Source organism: Ochotona curzoniae, unplaced genomic scaffold (assembly GCF_017591425.1).
Source record: "Ochotona curzoniae isolate NIBS_2020 unplaced genomic scaffold, NIBS_Ocur_1.0 contig_883, whole genome shotgun sequence".
Lineage (NCBI taxonomy): Eukaryota > Metazoa > Chordata > Mammalia > Lagomorpha > Ochotonidae > Ochotona > Ochotona curzoniae.
The window spans coordinates 12,523,072-12,541,636 of NW_024466599.1; the positions used below are offsets into that span (position 1 = coordinate 12,523,072).

The 18,565-nt window shown below is 37.8% G+C and overlaps 1 non-coding gene across 1 annotated transcript; it reads left to right on the plus strand.

Moving 5' to 3' along the window:
• The first annotated feature begins 16,765 nt into the window (after positions 1-16,765).
• LOC121165449 lies at positions 16,766-16,872 on the plus strand. The gene has a single exon (XR_005885240.1). It is a non-coding gene; the product is annotated as a U6 spliceosomal RNA (small nuclear RNA).
• The last annotated feature ends 1,693 nt before the right edge of the window (positions 16,873-18,565 follow it).

The following is an 18,565-nucleotide window of genomic DNA, read 5'->3' on the forward strand; positions in this document are numbered from 1 at the left end:
GGGTTGTTTGTTTTGCTGTTGTTGAGTCCCTAAAGCTCTTTGTAAATCCTGGATATTAATTTCCTATTGGTTGTGTAGTGTGCAAAGATTTTCTCTGATTCTGTTATTTGTTTATCATTTTTTTTTTTTTTGCTATACAGAAGTTTCTTAGTTTGATGTAGTCCCATGTGTTTATTTTGGTTTTTACTGCTTATGCTTTCAGTAACTTTTCTTAAAAGTCCTTACCAATGCCCATATCTTACAGAGTGCTTCCTATGCTTTCCTCTAACACTTTGATGTTTTCTGAGTACAGACTTAGGTCCCTGTTCCAGTTAGAGCTGATTTCTATACAAGGGGGAAGGGGCGCAAGAGTCTTGCTTCTTACTTGCAAGCTACTATCCAATTGTCTCAACAGCATTTGTTGAAGAGACCAAGCTTTTTCTCTGGATTACTTTCAGTTCTCTTGTCAGAAATTACTTGGCCGTACATGTGTGAATTCCCTTCTGGGGCTTCTATTCTGCTCCTTTCTGATCTTGTTGTCTGATTCTGTATCAGTACCAAACTGTTTTGATGACCATTGCACTGTAGTATGCCTTGAGATCTGGAACTGTGATTTCACCAGATTTATTTTTATTCCTCAGGAAACCCTTGCTGCTTTTAGTCACAGCTGGCTTGGTGGGGATTGTACTGAATGATCAGAACCTTGTTGTAGTCCCATAACTTTCAAGGATTATTGATGATTACATCACTATCAGAGAAAGAGGAAGGAAAGCTGAAAAGAAAGAGAATGGGTGGTGGGTAAAGCTGCTAGTGTAATGAGGGTTCACACAAGGAAAAAGAATATAGAACTGAAAAGAAAGGATAGGAGAGGAAGAACTATGGAAAAGAGGGAACAAGGCGAGCCTTGGTTATGGAAAAATGACAAATTATAAAGTCTACCTTAATCTTATGGTTAAAAAGAAAAATCCTAAGAGTCACAACAAAGATGGTCCCTTTCTTAAAATCCCATTTGAAAATCAATAGAGGTTATCAATGTAAAGTATCCAACTACGGAGTTGCTCCAACACTGGAATGATCAAAACCAAACTAGAGCTTTGAAGGGAGTGTGAGAAAAGACAGATGTAAATGAGAAAAAAAAATAACAAGAGAAAAGGCAGTGCAGGGGAAGACTACGCAAAAGCCAGAAATTGAACACAAGCTGGGATGTTTGTTTTATGAAGTATTAATAACTCACAAAGGGTTATTTGTCATTGTTGAATGTAGGAATTTATTATCCTCTATTAACAAGAGACCAAAATGTCTAGAGTCATTGGCTCAGAGTGTTTGTAAAATGTGCCTTCATTCAGAGGACAGTGAGCCAAATTAACAGGCGGTCTCATTGTGAAAGGGGAGAGGGAAGGGTCCTAAATCTGCCAGTTCCCATGGTCACCTTCCTGCTGATGACTGGAGAGCCCCTCTGGGGTCGCAGGGACACTTTGAAGTCAGGGAAGTTTTGCACGGGGATGGAGGAGTGGCTCTGGGAAACAGAATGAGAATTTATTAGCAGGACCTTTGGGGGGTTTCATATGAAAGCCCTAAATTAACTTTTAATGCTTATGAAATTCTGTGCTGTCACCCACTGTCTTAACTTTATTGCTTTGGTGTTTGCGGAACCTTATCCATCTCAAGGATGGACTAATCTCTGATCTTGGCAATTTCTTTAAAATAACACAGGAAAAATTGTACTCACCGAACTGCAGGATGAGACTGAAAAAAGCAAAAAAGTGGGCATGATCATCCACTTTCCACACAGCTAAAAGAAATGCCTGTGTGATCTGGGAATTTGTAAACCATTGAGAATACGTGTCTTGAGGGAGGCTCACCTTTTCCAAACACTGCTTTCCTAGTCTTGACGGCACAGGCAGGCTCCCTTCCTGGCTAGTTCTAGCTCCGACTTCATGCCATCAGACATGGCTCCATGCACTCTGAACCCATTAGGTTGCCCTGCTGCTAAATTCCTGCATCTCAATCCGGCTGTCACTTTTCAGGAAGCTTGTAAGCACAGATGTAGGTAGACAATCCTTTCAAGATCGCTGAGCTCCTGTCTTCTCATCTTGCACTACATGTCCACTATTTCTCAATAGCCTGTCCACCTGTCTCTTCTCAAATAAAACGTAAGTTCTGGAAACCACCCACATGGACTGCTGGCTGCTATCTCCTCAGCACTCTGTTCACTGTGCGGCAATCAGAGTACTTTCTGAATTAATAGATGAATGGAGTTTTATCAGATGTTGACTCTGAAACATATGTTCTCTTTGCTTTATTGGCTGCTCAAAGCTCTGACTGCTAGTGCTGACTAAATAGGATCAATGTTCTTTTAAAAAGTCATAATCCTGATCTCCAAACACACATGCTCTCCCTATGATTCCTTGTGACACTCTTTTTTAAAAGAAGACTGATATACATAGATTGCATATACGCATGAGCTCCAATGGGATATTTTGATATGCATGCTTAACATGAAATGTTCCAAACGAATTACACGTATATAGCTCCTTAAACTTCATCACATCTTTATCATGAAAACATTCAAAATGTTTTCTTCTAGCTTCGTAAATGTGAACTCATTATTGCTCTCTAGTCACCTTACGTTAAGCAATGATGTCTCAGCTGCACTTCCTTCTAATGGGCAAAACATAGCACTTATTTATAAGCTTTTCATTCATCATTAAGCATACCTAGGAAATCTCAATTTACCTATGAGAACATTGAAGCTCAGAGCATTAAAATGGCTTGTTCTTAGATCACAGTTTACCCTGAGGAAGTCCATCATCATTACTAATAATACATAATTAAGTAACTGTTTCTATCCAAATGTGTATATTTAGGAGCTGTATCTTCCAAATGGATTTTCACTTACAAGAAGGCAGACTGACTGGACATGAAGTAGCTGGCATATAAAGACATCTTACAGTGTAAAAGTGTGTCAACCCTATAGCAGGTAAATTTCATTTTTCTTTAAATATTCCTAAGCATAAAAGGAGAAAGATCCTGAAAAAGGAGAACTGGAAAGCTTAGTTTTTTGTTTGTTTGTTTGCTTGCTTGTTTGTTTCAAATCCAAATGACTTTCATTAAAGTTTCAAACGTTTGGCAATCATGGGCAGAAATATCTCCACTTTCTGTTCCCACTGAGCTTGCTAAGGTTTTGTTCCTACTATGCTTAGGATCTTTTGTTCTTGCTATGCTTAGGATCTTCTTTGTAAGCAGTGAATTCCTGCAACTCTACATTCTGAACTCAGAAAGTTTACTTTTGTGCTCAATATGTCGTTCTGGAAGATTTTTTAAATGCACGTGAAACAGTAGCTTTGAATTCAGAATGTAAGCCCCTAGATTGGCGCATTGAGTGGCATGTACTAGTGTGAACGCCAAACAAATACAAGTTCTGAGAGATCTCTTTCATGTATTCTCTCCAAATTTCTCTGTAGATTGTTTAACCCGTCAGGAACTTGGTTTCCTAATCAGGAGTGTGGCACTAAGGATTATCCTAGTTACACCTACAATGTGAAAATTGAGAGAGGAGATTCCAAAGTTCTGGCCAATGCTTTACATATGAAGTACCTACTGACCTGTCATTCCTCCATTCTTCTGATTTCAGCCTTCTCGGCCTCCACACTGCAGTTCAACTCCCACCTGCCATCATCAACAAGCTCTCCTGGAAGGCTCATTCTTCACACAGCACATCTCTGAGCAGACACCTGGTCACAGCCCTGCCTCTGATGTCAGAATGACAGGTGGGCAAAGCACAGACCTCACCTTATGTCTTACCTTTGGTTTGCTTTTGGTTTTGTTGATTGGGTTGCTTTGTTCCACAAAAAGTTTGTCAAGTACATTTTCTTCAAGCCACAGGTCTCAAGGGCTAGAAATGAAAATATAACTAAAACTCAGAGGAAGAAGAAGAAAAGAAAGTGTACTCTCATGTGGCGAACCCAGACTTGCATGGCACCCTGAGAATGGGATACACCCTACCTGCCTATAGGGCAAGCTAAGCCACTCTTCTCCATAACATGTGGAAAGCAGCGTCTCTGATAGAGGGAGTCAGCATCACGTCTAACATCCTTACCCTTCAGAAGGAAGTTTACCTTCACCACCCACTGAGCACAAGCACTGTCCTCCAGGCATTTCCCACAAATTCCAGTGACCAAATTACTTTGGCACTGTTGACCACACACCCAGGTGCTGCTATGTATATAAGCCTCATAACAGCAACTAATGAATCACTCCCTTTGGTTCTATAAAGAGCAAAGCCAAAGTTGTCTCTGGTACCCACCCTGAGCCGTGGGCCCGACACAGAGCAGCCGCAAGTTAAAGTCTTAGCAACTTTGGCCTGTATTTCTTTGCTCATTCACATTTGGATTGCACAATTCTCACAATGCTTCACATTTCCTAAAATGTTTCCATATTCATTACTTTATTTAACCCTAATAAAATCTATGTTAGTGGATAGAAATCATTTAGCATATTTTTCTTCTTAATAAAATATGATTTTAGATATACAGAGAACATTACACATTTTTATGAATTACTATGTTGATGCTTCTAATCATATAAACACTAAAATATTCAACCAGTGTCAACATTTCCATCTCTTCAAACATTTATCATTTTTATAAAAACCTTCAAAATAATAGGCCCGGTGCAGTAACCTAGTGGCTAAAGTCCTCACCTTGCATATGCTGGGATCCCAGATGGGTGCCAGTTCTAATCCCCACAGTCCAGCTTCACATCCAACTCCTTGCTTGCGACCTAGGAAGGAAGTCAAGAATGGTCCAAAGTCTTGGGTTCCTGTACCCGCGTGGGAGACCCTGAAGAGGCTCCTGGCTCTTGGCTCAATGACTTTTGCAGCCACTTGGGGAATGAATCATTAGACAGAAGATCTTCCTCTCTGTCTCTCCTCCTCTCTGTATACCTGCCTTTCAATAAGAATAAATAAATAAATCTTTTTAAAAAATCTTCAAAATACTGTCTTCTAGGATTTTTAAAAGACAAGTATATAATACATCTTCATTGTCTATAGTCCCTCCATTGTGCAGTGGGATCCTAGAGCTTCCTATCCATGTGTAACCATAGCTTAGTGTCAACCTCATCTCATTACTCGCTAACCCCGCCCTCAGGCTCTGGAGATTGCCATTACACTCAATGTCTCCACCAACATTTGACTGAAAGCATGTGGTCTTTCTGTGCTTGGTTTATTTCACTGAAAATGCTCAATTCCATTTTCATTTGCATTACTGAAAATGACAAGATTTCAGCTTTTTTTTTTTTTTTTTGGCAGTTGAATAGTATCCGATTGTATATATGCACCTTGTTTCCTTTGTCCATACATTGGTTGATAAGCACTTAGGTTGTTTTCTTTTTTTGGTGATTGTGAATAGCAATGCAATAAACCAGGCAGTATAACCATGCCTGCAACTGAATGTTTTCGTTTCCTCACTACATCTATCCACTAGTGTGATTATCATAGTCAACGGTGGTTCTATTTCGGATTTTTCAGATACCTCCACAATGGCTTGTGTTAATTCACATTTCTCCAGCAGCATGCAACTGTGTCCTTTCCTACACACTCTAGCATTTGTTAGATTCTATGCTTTTTGTAATAAAGAAATATAACTAATACCTGACATACCCTTATGGGTTTGATTTCACTTCCCTGATGCTTACTGAGGTCAAGTATATTTTGTACACCAGTTAGTCATTTGCATATCTTCTTTTGTGAGGTGTCTATTTAAGTCTACTGCCCATTTTTAAATTGGATTATTTGACTGTGTTATCTAGGCTACTCATATACTCGGGTTATTGATCTTCTCACTTGTGTATTTTGTCTGTTCATTCTTTGGTCAATTCTTTGATGTGTAGAGGTTTTTTTGCTGAAATCCCATTATTCTATGTTTGCTTTAGTTTCCTGTACTTTAGAGATCTGATCCAAAATCTTACACACTCCGCTGTCCTGAAATGACTCCCTTTGTTCCCTACTTCTGCTTCTGAAGTGTCAGCTCTCATTCTTAGGTTTTTAATCCCTTTTGAGTTGCATTTTGCATGTGGTAAAACAGAAAGGTCTCATGCGATTCTTCTGCTTCAGAGTATTCTCCAGTACTATTCATTCGAGAATGTCTTTTTTTTGTTTGTTTGTTTTCCCAACACATGTTCTTAATCCTTTCATTTACGTCTAAGGTATTTATTCTTTCCTATGGCTTTATACGTCTGCTCTTACACCATTACCATGCTTTTTTACTTGCCGTAGTTTTGGAATGTATTTTAAAGCCAGATAGCATAATACCTCTTGCTTTGTTCTTTTTTTCTCAATATTGCTTTCACTATTTAGATTTTCGGCAGTTGCATTAAAGTTTTAGTAATGTTTTATCTGGTTCTGTAAAAACATTGGGGTTTGATATAAATTTTATTGCATCTGTAGATACCTTTAGATAGTACAAACATTTTAGCAACACTATGCGTCCAATCCATCAACATGACAATCTTTCCTTTCTTTGGTATTTTTTTACGTCTTTAATCAATGTTATAGTTTTATTATAGACATTTCCCTTCTCTGGTCACATTCACACCTATGTTTTTTGTTTGTATATATATATATATATAAATATATTGGTAGCTCTTGGAAATGGAGTTACTTTCTTGATTTCAATCTCAGATACTGCAGTATTAGCACTTAATGGTATAAATTGACTTTGTAAATGTCATTCGTCATTCATGTAAATTGACTTTGTATCCTACAACTTTGCTGAATTTATTTATTAGTTTTAATAATTTTTTGGTAGAGTCTTGGGGGTTTTTAAATAAAAGAACATTAGCTTAATAGAGTGACAATTTGACTTTATTACATTCAATTTGAATGCTAATTGCTCTGACAGGAATTTCCAGAACTATACTGGAACCTTGCACCAGCATGTGAGGCCTGGAAGAAGCTCCTGGCTCCTGGCTTTCGATTGGCTCAACTCTGACAGTTGCAACTACCTGGGGAGTGAACCAGTGGAAGGGAGATCTTTCTGTATGTCTCTCCTCTGTAAATATAACTTTTCAATAAATACAAAAATCTTAAAAAAAAGACTTCAACTTATTTTCATTCGATATGGTACTAGCTGTTGGCTTCTTATACATGGTTTTATTATAATGTGATCAGGTGCATCTATGCCTAATTTGTTTAGTTTTTATCATGAAGAACTGCTGAGTTTTATCAAGTGAATCTTGTGCATGTTTTGGCTTATTATATGCTTTCAATCCTTCTTTTTGTTCATGTGTTGTGTCATATTCATTGGCTTACAAAGACTAGCTTATCCTTATATGCCCAAGAAGATAAAATGGAATATACTCTGGACTTTATAGGTGAGAAAACCATGACGAGGTGAATGGAACCAAATCTTTCCTGACTTCTAATACTGCACACTCTCAAGCATACGTCTTGTTAGGAGGAGAGTAGGATGGAAAGCAGCATTATGCTACTAACTCCATATTGTGAAATATGTATTTGTTCACTTTACATAAAAGAGGTTATAAAAAATGTTGCCACACTGACAAACGATTATAGGCCAACCAAAGGGTAAACATCTATTACTTATGTTGACCCTCCTTTTTATGAGTCAGTATAGTCAAGCAATGTTACCTTAGATGAGACCATTACTCAATTCCAGAACTGAGTACTGAGAGGAGAAGAGATAAAAGCTCATTCTACTTCTCAGAAATAGCTGGCGGATTAGATCGCTACATGAAAAACAAAATGTAGTAAAAACACATGGCCAAGCACCTGCTCCTTCTGTAGTTCAGTTCTATGCTCGGATTTCTAAAGACTTAATGCCACAGAGTGATGAAGAGCTAAAAGAGACTTTAGAGATCTTACAATACAACCCCTTTGCTTTATAAATGCAGAAGGAACGCCAACTAAAAAGATAATTTTCTGTACTGCCCCACAACAAGTTAATGGCAGTATTGCGATTAAAACTCAGAACTACTAGCCTAATCACGTTTCATTTTTAAAAATTCTCAAAGAGGCAGTATAAACCTGGATATTTTGGTCATGGGTCACACTTTCCCATCAGTGGTGTGGACAAGAAAGGGGCCCAAAGCTGTTAGTAAAAATATACTTCAAAATAATCGTGTCTACATAGCAACTTCCCTCAGTGTAATTATTTTCTGGTTCACTTCTGTGTTATGTTTCTATGGTTCACAACTTACCTTTCCCAAACAAACAACAATTTCTCTTTTTTATTCACTACTTAGGGACAGTGAGCTTGTCTCCAGCTTTCAAAAATTTAAATCATCCAATAGAGATTTGATTTAATTTTCAGTGTTTGCTTTAGGACTTAACGTATACAATCAGCTTATCATACTCTATAAGTGATATTCTGGCACTTCACGCAAAGTACAAGAGCTTTATAGTAAAATCTTAGCTTACTGCCTTCTTGGTTATTATTGTCATTCATCTACTACATACCGTTACATATACTTCTATACCTAATTCTAATACATGTCCTTACTTCTACATATATTATTAGTATTATTAATTATATCAAATTATAAAAGTTTTAAGTAATAGGGGAACACATACAGTAATCATTTTTATAAGCTCTTTGCTCCTTTCTACAGAATTGTTTTGCCACCTGGTTTCATCTCCCCTAGTTCTGAAGTTTTTAAACGGTTCTTGAACATACAGGTCTGAGGCTCAGTATTTCAGCTTTATATAGTTGAAGGAGTCCTTATTTCACCTCTATTTTTGAAATGTAATTTGATTGGGTATAAAATTTCAGGTTGACAAGTTTTCTTATTTATTTAATGTTCTGCTATGTCCCACTGCCTTCTTGCTTGTATAAGGAATCTATGAGCAGTCTGCTGCATTCTTTTCCCCTGTTGCTTTTCTTCAGTTGCTTGTAAGATTTCTTTTTTTATCACTTTTTTTGAAAATGCTGCTATAATGTGACTTTTCATGGGTCTCTTTTTGTTTCTCATCCGTAGTGTTTCTTCCTAAGAGAAGTAAGCTTTTACCTCCTTGTCTCACAAATAAAACTGGCTGGGTTGGTGGCTTAACAGTGATGAGTCAGAGTCCAAATCCCATGTGCTTGTCCAACTCTTCCCGTTCAGTGTTTGTTGATCGTCTTAGATTTTCCATTTCAATCAACTTCGGAGAATATTTGTCCTTTGTCCTTTTCATTTCAGAATTCTATGTTTCATATTTTGAAGTTTTCTCATATTTCACTGACAGACTAATCTATATTCCTTTTAGTTTTTTTTCTCTGCTTATTTACTTTGCATCAGTACCACTGCTGTCTATTCAAATGAATTAATATATTTTCTGCAACATCTAATCTTCCGTTAACTCAGCATGGTCCATGTTTACCGTGGATATTAGAGTTTTAACCTCTAAAGGTCTAGTTTGGTTTGAAAAAAAAATGCATCTCTACTTATCATGTTTAATATGCCCTCTAACTTTTTTTTTAAGGCACTGTTAACATGGCAGAGTAAAGATAGAGTGCGGGGCGGGAGTGGGGGCAGAGAGCACTCAATTTCATGGGTCCAATCAGAACTATTCACTACAACGGCTAGTCCTCCACATAGGTGACAGCAATGCCATCACCTTGAGCCATCACAGCTGCTTGGCAGGGGCTCATTAACAGGGACATAAAGGAAAGAGCTGCAATCAGCTATCAAGTGCAAGTATTCTGATATAGGAAGCAGTCATTGTAACTGGCATCTTAACTGCTCTGGTACATGCCTACATGGTCTTCTAGTTTTCAGAGATTTAATGTCCTCAGCTGGTAACTCGAACGTCTTGATCAGTCTCCGCCAATTTCAATGAATCCATTTTTATCTTTATTTTAAGCTTGATTCCTTTAGTTCTGTTTGGGATTTTTTTTTGCTCTGTTTGCATGCCTGATAACTTTCATTAGATGTCACACATTGTAAGTTTTGGTTTTTACTTGGCTGAAAATGTTTGGATTTTTAGAAGCATTTAAGAGCATTGTTCAGAAACACAGTTGTTTTTTTTGTAAACATAATAATGCTTGCATCTCTTTTTTGGAGATTTGTTAGGTGCAAACAGAGCTGCATCTGGTTGAAAGCTATCAGTATGCAAGACTAAAGCAACGCTCATGGGAGAATGCTTGCACACATCCTGTGAATCATGAGGCTTTTCCAATCTTGCTGAAGGGAACAGACTCAGACACTTTCTAAGTGCTCAAGGCAGACACTGTGTGGGTCTCTGGCTACCTCCCCTGGAAGCTCTCCTTTCTTTACAGCTCTTCTAGCGAGTTCCAGCCACGCTGCTCCCTCAGTTCTGTTTCTCCAACTATTTGTCTCTAGGCCCACTCCCCTTCCCTTATCACTGCTTATTATATGATTTTGTTGTTTGTTTTCCGTTACTCATAAATCGCGGCCTTTATTTCCCTGGTACCCTGTGTTGTAAAACACTAGAGTTTCATATATTTTTTCTCTCTCTTTTTAAAAAAATTCTTTAGTTGCTTCCAGTGGAATGTGCATCCAGTCATTGCTACATTGCCTTAACCAGAAGCAGATGACCTCTCATATACTTTTAAGCTTATTTTTTCTTAGGTTTTGATCAATTTGGTGTTGAAAATTCAATATATCATCATGAACAGTAATTACAGATATACACTTTTTTTTTTCTGTTAGCAGTAGAAATTCTCCCGTAATTTTAATCTAAAATAATGTTAAGCTCCATTTTTAAAATGTTTTTTTGGTACAAATGAAGACCTCAAACAATGATTTATTTTCTTTTTGTGGGCTAAGTTTAAATCCATTATTAATTCAAGATTTATATAGAAAGCTTTTCTCCTAATGTTTCAAATTTCTCTTTTGGAAGGTAATGATTAAGGCTTAAGCACAAAAGTGAAAAGTAACAATATCTTTAGATTTATTTTATTCGGGTTGGCTTCATTAATAGTGGGTTTTTTTTTTTCAATATGTTATAGCAATGTTGGGAAAACATTGCAACTACTGAATATTTTTAGGTCTTATTTGCCATAACAACATCTTCTGGAATACTTTGGATTCATTTGAATTGTTTAAATGTGGCACCAGTCATCCCTGCAGTATTAAATTATGTTTGTCAATAGTCATGAGAATGCCAGTTGAGTACTCAATTTTGTTACATGTAAAACATCTTCAGAAATATTTTCCAAGTGAAATGTCTTTACAACTAGGAGTACAAATCTTATTTGATATTCTGTGTTCTATTTCATACTTTCCCTTCTAAAAATCAACATTGCAGAATGATATAGTGAAAGTTTACAATTTTTGCAAAAATATTCTTTAAAAAAGTTCCTTATAAGGATCCTTTAAATAAATTGTAACCATTAAAATATTTTAAAATACACTCATAGAATTCAGTAAAATTTGGTGGAATTCCAAATATTTAGATTTTTGATATTTTGGAAAGATACTTTTTCATACAATTGGTAAAAGATGACTTGAAAAGCTGACTGGGGCTGGCATTAGAATATAGTGGGTAAAGCTGCCACTGCAGTGATGGCATCCCACTTGGATATTGGATCATGCCCTGGCTGCTCCAAGGCTTCTAATCCAACTCCATGTTAATGACCGGGAAAAGCAAAGAAGACAGCTCTTAAAGTTGGGCCCTATTACCCCGTTCGTTGGCAGACCACGATGAAGTTCCCAGTGGCTGGCGTCATCCTGGCTCAATCCTGGACATTAGAGCCATGGAGTGAACACACAGTATGTTAAATTCATACAACTAAACAAATGCTTCAAAAATTTGTTTTCCCCGGGCCAGGGCAGTGGCAAATTCTCCCCTGGGATGCTCATATCTCACATACAGGCAGTGATTTGTGTCCTGTCTGCTCTACTTCCCAATCAAGCTCCCTCCTTATGGCCTGGGGAAGTAGTGGGGGATGACCCAAGTTTTGGGGCCCCTGCATCCATGTGAGAGACGCTGAAGACACCCCAGGCTCCTGGATTCAAATCCGCTCAGCTCAGGCTGTTAGGACCATTTGGGGACTGAACCAGCGGATGGAGGATCTCTCTTTCTGCCTCTCCTTTTCTCTCTGTAAAATGTTCCTTTCAAATACGAAAAAATGAAACTTGAAAATAATGACTTGTGTTACTCCATTACACAAGTTAAAAGTGTTGCAGGGCATTTGGCACCGTGGTCGCATTGCAATGTCTTGACTCAGAAATAGCGCCTCTTGGGTTCTGAGCAGCCTGTTGATTCAGGTCCTGAGAGGTTTTCTTTGGCTTCTGCCAACTGTGAGAAAGACTCCACTTGAGTTCTGGGCTGCTGGCTTCAGCCTGTCCCAACCATCTGTGGTTGACATTTGGGGGGCGTGCCACTGGAGAGAAGCTTCCTCTGTCTCTGTCTCCGACTTTCAAATAAAATGGGAAAGAAAGTGCTGTAAACATCAGGACACTTACCAGCCTGGATTGCGGAATCAATTTTTCGTGACAATATGACAATTTTTGAAATATTCTTCAATAACAATTATCTAAGATATATAACCCAAAGAAATACAGTTTTTCACCTAACAATTTATTAAATAAAACACACATGGAATCAGTATTTAATAGAAAAAATATTTTTTCGGTGATTCTAGTGATTTTCTTTTTATTCCACTGTATATCATTGTTGGGGGCTAACACATACAATTATAGTAGGGCATGTGCGTTAGTGGTTGCAGAATGTTGAAGAAATTATTGTACTGATTTTATCAACACAATTGATATGTTGCATTTCTAAGTATAGCTTTATCTTTTTATTGTGAAGATTTGAAACTTTCATTAAAAAATAGGTTCTGTCATCCTCAATGTGTCTTGAACATTTCGCAAATGCATGCTTTCAACAAACTTTGTTAGGAAGCATTAGATTTGTTTTTTAAATATTTATTTTAATTTTATTTGAAAGGTGTAGCTATAGAGAGAGGAGGGAGAGAGAAAAAGAGAATCTTTCATCCACTAATTCTTGCCCCAAATGGCCACAACAGCCAGAGATGTTCCTATAAGAAACCCAGAAGCTTCCTTTGGGTCTCCCATGTGGGTATAGAGTTCCAAGGCCTTGTGCCATCCTCCCCTATTTTCTCAGGCCATAAACAGGGATCTGGATCAGAAGTACAGCAGCCAGGGCAAAAACTCCCATATGGGATGCTGGTGCCTTACGCAGAATCTTAGCTCACCATACCACGTGCAGGGCCCTACACTAACTTTTTGAAGAATATGGCTTGAATGATGTAAAAACATAAAAAGAGTTAATGATTTTTCTCAATTCTGTCATTTTTTATATCCAAGAGCCAGTATTTAACATACATATTATGATTTTCCTCTAATACCAAAAGTATGTGTTTCATTACAGAGTCTACACTAATTGGAAACAATGTTATGATTGTTTCAATCTCAGAAAAATGTCATTCAAAACCTTTTCTAAAAAAATGTAAAGTGGAAGTAATTGTCTAATGAATTTCATAACTCAAATTTCTCTGTTGAAAGCAGAGCAAAAGATTGAATTCAATCTTGAATTCTAGTAACAAAAATATAAACTCTGTGTCTTAGCTTTCCTATATAAAATTTATCATTTCACAGCATAAAAACAAGAAAACAGGAAGCAATAGGAAAGTCATTCCCAACTGCCATGTGTGTTTATCACATCTCTTGCAAGCAAATGTATTGTGACTCTATTCATAAGAATTAGGTTATTAATTATAATTCATGTCTTAATTAATTAAAATTCTTATAGCACACTGATGTTTTTGAGCCATTTTTTAATGTTCAGCCTCCAAGTATTTATTGCCATAGCTGTATCAAAAATCTACGTGTTATTTCCATTGAATTCAAAATATTTTAAAATTTTCCTTACGATTTCTTGACATGAGGCTATTTGGAAATACATGTTTATGGGCCTGACACAGTAGCCTAATGGCCCTAATGACTAAAATCCTCTTCCTGCTTTGCATGCGTCGGGATTCCATATAGACACCAGTTTATGTCCTGGCTGCTCCACTTCCCTTCCAGCTCACTGCCTGTGGCCTAAGAAAGCAGCCAGAGCCTTGGAACCCTGCACCCAGGTGGGAGAACCAGAAGCAACTTCTAGCTCCTGGCTTTGGTTCAGCTCAGCTCTGGCCTTTGTGGCCACTTGGGGTGTGAATCAGCAGACAGAAGATCTTTCTCTCTGTCTCTCCTTTTCTTTGTAAATCTGATTTTCCAATAAAAATGAATAAATCTTTAAAAAATACATTTTACCTTTAAAATGTCTGAGTATTTTCCAATACTGTTTCCATTAACTTTCTGTTATCAATTCTAATTTAAATGCATCGCGTTCCCATGAAAACATAGTTGTTAGAATTTCATTTTGTTTTTAGTTTTGCCTTATCACTGAGAAGGTGATACATTTGGGTTTTGTGCTTCATGTGCTGTGAGGAAAATGCATGTAGGGATGAACATTTACCCAGCAATTAAAACTCCTGCACCTTCATCGGAGTACATGGGTCCAGTCCCCAGCTTCAGTTCTTGATCCCAGCTTCTTGCCAATGCAGAGCCTGGAAACAGTGGGTGACTCAAATACTTGGGTTCCTCCACTCATATGGAAATGGCTGTATTGGCTTCAGCTTTGGCTCGTCCTTGGCCATCGTGGGCCAGTTGGAGAGTGAAGCAGTGAACAAGAGTGCACTGTCTCACACAGAGAAGTGTGTTTGTGTGTGTGTCTCAAATAAATAACTTTTAAAAGAAAATAGTTTGTATTGTGTTTCTGTTCAGCGAAGGACTAAATTAATATAAACTAACTGAACTTGATAGTATAGTTCAAATCTCTTACATCATTGCCAAATTCTGTCGACTTGCTGCATCAGTTCCTAAGTATTCAGGCATCTGTCGATGACTGTTTCCCGACTCAGTGTTATTCATTTTTATCTTATAATTCTGCTCTTCTGTGCCCATATCTTATGACTTTTAAATCTTCAGTTTACTGCTTTTATAAACTAGATAACTTCGACATTTCAAAAATCAGATTCCAGTGTCAAAGGACAAAATTCTCTACCACTGTTGGTTACACACATATTATAAAAGTGTTTTGAGAAATCCATGCAATAAATGGTTGTTTTCCTAAATCTTGAACTATTTCATAGAAAGAGTGTTTTCCTCTATTTTGTAATCAGATCTTATAAAAATGAATTTTTTGTAGATGACTGAACATACACACGTAAGTTTACAGTGAGATGAAGGTAATTCACATGGGGTAAGGTGGATGACAGAGTGGGATCTGCCCATTTGGAAGACATCTGCACACACGGCCAGTTTGTATGGCTGACCTTCCTAAGGAAACGGCTATGTAGGGAGACAAGCAGAGAGTGCATGATAAGCTTAAAAGGAAAATCAAAGTGAATCTGTTTAGGGATGGAGTTGAAACTAACAAAGAAGCCACAGAAAAATGAACTGATAAAGAGAGAACCAAAGAGAAAAAGGGGGAAAGAAAATATATGGGATCCGAGGGAAAGGCCCACATAAACAAGTGTGAGTTCTTGCAAAGTACCCTGATAATTTCATATATTATCTATAGCCTATATTTTAAACATATTCTGGCTCTACTAAAGCCGCAGTCCTTGGAGTGGGACTGACAAATATACCAAGTTTCAGGGGTTATGTAAACAATCTTCAGTGCGCTGTGTAGCCTAATTTACTGTCATAAACATTGTGGGAAGCAGGAATCTCGATGGCAGCTTGGTGTGGATATTCTCACTGTCAGCAGGGAAAATTCATTGCCTCCTTATAGTGCTGAGTCTCCAGCAGCATTCACCAAGACGGATGACTTGGTGACAGACACTCCAGGCCTAAATTTAATATTTACCCCAATAAGTGAAAAAGGAGAACATCAGAATTCCATCCCTGGGCTGGGCTCTAGGTCCTTCTACCAGAATCTGTCTCAAATGAAGACCCAAAGAGTGAGCCCCAGAGGGCAAGAGTGTCACTTTCCAAAGCAGCTTCAGGAACTATCCAATCACCCTGACCCTCTTTAAAGCCGTGGAGAGTTCTTTACAATCTACTTGTATTTGAATTAGTACCATTTCCCAGCCTTATGGGTCCTGGAATTGCATTTTCTTCCCTACATAAAAGATAGGCTGTAATCATTTTATTGATTCTAAACTTACCTTCTTGAATATCTAACGTGATTTTCTTACACAAGCCTCAGTTTGTCTTCTTTATCCCATCATGGCTTGATAAACTGAGTCTGTCCAAACTCAGCCTTGTCTTTCCAATTGAAATATCTTTTTCATGGAGTCTATATTCATAGAACTATTTCTCCTCCCATCACTTCTTCAACCTGTTAAATTGACTTTCTGTATTATAAAAAAAGAAAAAGTAGATATTGGTGATGGAAGCTACTATTCTCTCAAGCACAGCCACGCCATCTCTTTCCATTTCTCTCTAGAATGAAATTTAAACATTTAGCAGAACACATCTGGTTACAGCACACACGACTTCCTGGGGAGAGGCTGTCTCTGGAGACGATGGGTGAGCGCCCCTGGCTGTGAACTGGAAGGTTTGGTACTTTCTTATCAAATCAAGCTTCCCACTATTTCTAACAACACCTTCATTATGACTTGGTGCTTTAAGCAAATGATATCTACTCAGGATATTTAGATAATGAAATCAACAGATTCAAGAAGTTTTAGCTCGGAGTAGTCCTAGACGCACATGGTCATAGCCCAGAACACATCCGTAAGCATATTATTTGTAAATTCCTCCATAGCCATTTTGTAAACTAAGCTATCAAAAAAACACATTGCTTGTGCTTGCTTCAGCAGCACATATACTAAAATTGGAACGACACAGAGAAGATTAGCATGACCCCTGTGCAAGGATCACACACACACACACAAAAACACATTGCTTTGTAATCACATTTACCTTTGACCATGAAGAACAAGGGCCTAGATTTCAAGGTTCACTTTTCAATTTGATTTCCAAATGAACTAAACATTATTTTTTTAATCCATCTTCAAATTTTCACCTTTGCGGTTTGGCACTTCTTGGCAACAGTACTATGACCGTCTCCACCAGCAAACCCTTCTGGAGATTTAGAATAAATAGGCTGTGCTGCAAGAGACAGAGTAGTCCATAAATCATGGCCCATGCCCGAATAGATCACAGTCCCCATAAAAGCAAGATGAGAAAAGTGCTAGATAAAGTAAAAGGTGTATGGGAACTGAGAGGAGGCTGGGCTGAGATGCACTTGCTAAGTTGCTCAGCACAGAGGAATGGGCAATGCTGGGTGTGTGTGTGGGCATCTTTCATAGGCCGATTACTCACAGCAAGTGCAGGTGGCAGCTTGGCTAAAACTGCTGGGAGTGGGACATGGCTCCTGCTACTGACTTGCTTTAGATGAACTATGTGCCCTCCTGAGTCCTCGGCTGCCTCATGCTGCCTTTGCTTTGGATTTGAAACTGGTAGAACGAACACTCGCATTTCCTTCCTTCTTTCCCCTGGCTCCAATGAGATAACAGAGCAACAGCAAGTAGGATATGGGACCCAGATGAGTGATTTTTGCAAAATCCCTTCCTCTTAAGGACAAAATTATTTACAGTAATGACTGTAATTTCTTTGACTTTTTCCTTAACTGGAAACTTAACATATAAACAAAAATTTTATTTAAGATATTAGAGTAATGTTTTCTGTCCAAATTAAATTATCACTTATGATAACAAACATGACAAGTCTGCATTTCATCTGAATGTCACCATTACACATATAAATATAAATGCAAATAAAATTTTTTGTTCAATGGTATGAGATCACTGAAGTAGTATAAAATTAAGTTTCTGAAGCTTTTAATCACATGGTTATCATTGTTTACTTCAGATCCTCTATTTTCATTCCAGAAACATGTCACTCTACAGAAATTAAAGACACAGCGGGCTGGTGCAATAATCTAGTAGCTAAATCCTTGCCTTGCACACACCAGGATCCCATACGAAAGCCAAGTCATGCCCCAGTTGGCTCCATTTCTCTTCTACCTCCCGGTTGTGGCCTGGAAAAGCAGTTGAGGATGGCTAAAAATCTTGGGACCATACATTCATGTGGGAGACCCAGAAGAAGTTGCTGGCTCCTGGCTTCAGATGGGCTCAGCAACTGTTGCGGCCACTTGGGGAGTGAACCAGTGAACAGAAGATCTTTCTTTCTGTCTTTCCTTCTCTCTGTAAATATGTCTTTCCAATAAAAATAAATATTTTTATAAAGAAATTAAAGATACAGTGTCAAGAGTGAGTTCATATGCCTCTAAAACTTTACAAACTCCTCATGAAGCAAGAATAATGTAGCTAGGTCCATGAATGTTAGGTTTACTGTATAATTAGGGGATTCCCAAGTTAATCCCGATAGAATTTAGCATTTGTTAGAGAATTTGTATAAAAATGATCTTCTTTGAAATGTACATATGTGTTAATAAAACTCAACAACAACCAAGGAGAAAGTTTAGGATTTGGAGTTTTAGAAAAGGTGTCCTGAAGTGTAGAATAATTTAACACTGACCTTGGTAATCATAAAAGCAGACCTTCTCTCAGTTGTTTCATTGTTTCCTTAGATTCTCTAC